Here is a 2,106-nt window from a genome sequence, read left to right as displayed (position 1 = left end):
TGCTCTCTAGAATCTATAAAGAACTAAAGAACACTAGGGCTCCAAAATTTAAAGACCCAATCCAGAAATGGGCATCTGAGATGAGCACACGATTCTCAGAGGAAGAAATTAAAGAAGCGAATAAATATATGAAAAAATGCTCTTCATCACTAGCTATCCGTGAAATGCAAATTAAAACCACATTGAGATATCGTCTCACCCCTGAAAGGATGGCTATCATAAAGAAATTACCCGGCGCTCTCTCAGGCATCATGGCAAGGGTGGAGGAGGCAGAGGCCTCCGGGAGCCACCTGAACAGCCACCTGGACCCAGACGACAGGGAAGAGGGAGCTACTTCTACGGCGGAGGAAGCAGCCAAGAAAAAGAAGTGGAAGAAGAAGAAGAGTAAAGGGTCTGTTGCAGGGCAGCAAGAACCTGAGAAAGAATCGAGAAGCTCCATGGATGAGGTACCAAAACAGTTGGAAAGACAAGCCCTGGAGGAGAGAGAGAGCGATGAAGAGGATGATGATGGAAATGGTGATGGAGATGGAGCAACTGGAAAGAAGAGGAAAAAGAAGAAGAAGAAGAGAGGACCAAAAGTTCAGACGGACCCTCCCTCGGTGCCAATCTGTGACCTGTACCCTAGCGGCGTGTTCCCCAAAGGACAGGAGTGCGAGTACCCACCCATGGAGGACGGGTGAACAGCTGCTTGGAGAACTACAAGTGAAGAAAAGAAAGCATTAGTTCAGGCTAGCGAAGAGATCTGGAATGATTTTTGAGAAGCTGCGGAAGCACATCGACAAGTTAGAAAATACGTTATGAGCTGGATCAAGCCTGGGATGACAATGATAGAAATCTGTGAGAAGTTGGAAGACTGTTCTTGCAAGCTCATAAAAGAGAACGGCTTAAACGCAGGCCTGGCCTTTCCGACTGGGTGTTCTCTCAATAACTGTGCCACTCACTATACACCCAATGCAGGTGACACCACAGTATTGCAGTACAATGACATCTGTAAGAATGACTTTGGAACACATATAAGTGGTAGGATGATTGACTGTGCTTTTACTGTCACTTTTAATCCCAAATATGATATATTATTAAAAGCTGTAACAGATGCCACTAATACTGGAATAAAATGTGCTGGCATTGACGTCCGTCTGTGTGATGTGGGAGAGGCCATCCAGGAGATAATGGAATCCTATGAAGTGGAAATCCGCAGGAAGACATACCAAGTGAAGCCGATCCGTAATCTGAACGGACACTCAATCGGGCTGTACAGAATACATGCAGGGAAGACTGTGCCCATCGTGAAGGGCGGGGGGGCAATGCGGATGGAGGAAGGGGAAGTATATGCCATTGAAACCTTTGGTAGTACAGGAAAAGGTGTTGTTCATGAGGACATGGAGTGTTCACGTTACATGAAAAATTTTGATGTTGGACATGTGCCAATAAGGCTTCCAAGAAAAAAACACTTGTTAAATGTCATTAATGAAAACTTCGGCACACTTGCATTCTGCCGCCAATGGCTAGATCGCCTAGGAGAAAGTAAATACCTGATGGCACTGAAGAATCTGTGTGGCTTGGGCATCGTAGACCCATACCCACTACTATGTGACATTAAAGGGTCATACATAGCGCAGTTTGAACATACCATCCTGCTGCATCCGACTTGTAAAGAAGTTGTCAGCAGAGGAGATGACTACTAAACAGTTCAAAGCCACCTCAACATCTTTATTTTCTAAGCTTTGTTGGAAAAATTATACCAGGATTAACTTACAACATGTCTGTTTTAACAGTGGACCTGTGTAATACTTTATCCATGTTTAAAAGAATTTGATTTCGATCAAAGGCAAACAATCCATCTAATGTAATTAACCAAGGAGAACACTTTCAGGACTCTAAATGTTAACTGTTTCCTCCCTGTCTAGGAAATGCTCAAGCTAGTTAGGAATGACTTACATGTTTTGTATGGAACACTCAAGTCATGCTTTTTGGATATTTATATTGCCATATTCTTACTTGAATGTTTTGAATGACTGACCACATCCACTTCTGCACCTATGTCCTCTGGTATTGCTTTTTAACCTTCCTGGAATTCATTTTCTAAAAAATAAAGACATTTTCAGA

At 43.2% G+C, this 2,106-nt stretch overlaps 1 pseudogene; it reads left to right on the top strand.

Annotated features, from left to right (window-relative positions):
• Positions 1-251: 251 nt before the first annotated feature.
• LOC101560666 lies at positions 252-1,685 on the top strand (annotated as a pseudogene).
• Positions 1,686-2,106: the final 421 nt, after the last annotated feature.

Source organism: Octodon degus, unplaced genomic scaffold, assembly GCF_000260255.1.
Source record: "Octodon degus isolate 3935 unplaced genomic scaffold, OctDeg1.0 scaffold00012, whole genome shotgun sequence".
Lineage (NCBI taxonomy): Eukaryota > Metazoa > Chordata > Mammalia > Rodentia > Octodontidae > Octodon > Octodon degus.
Note: the sequence above shows the minus strand (reverse complement) of the source record. Positions and strands in the feature narration are given on the sequence as shown.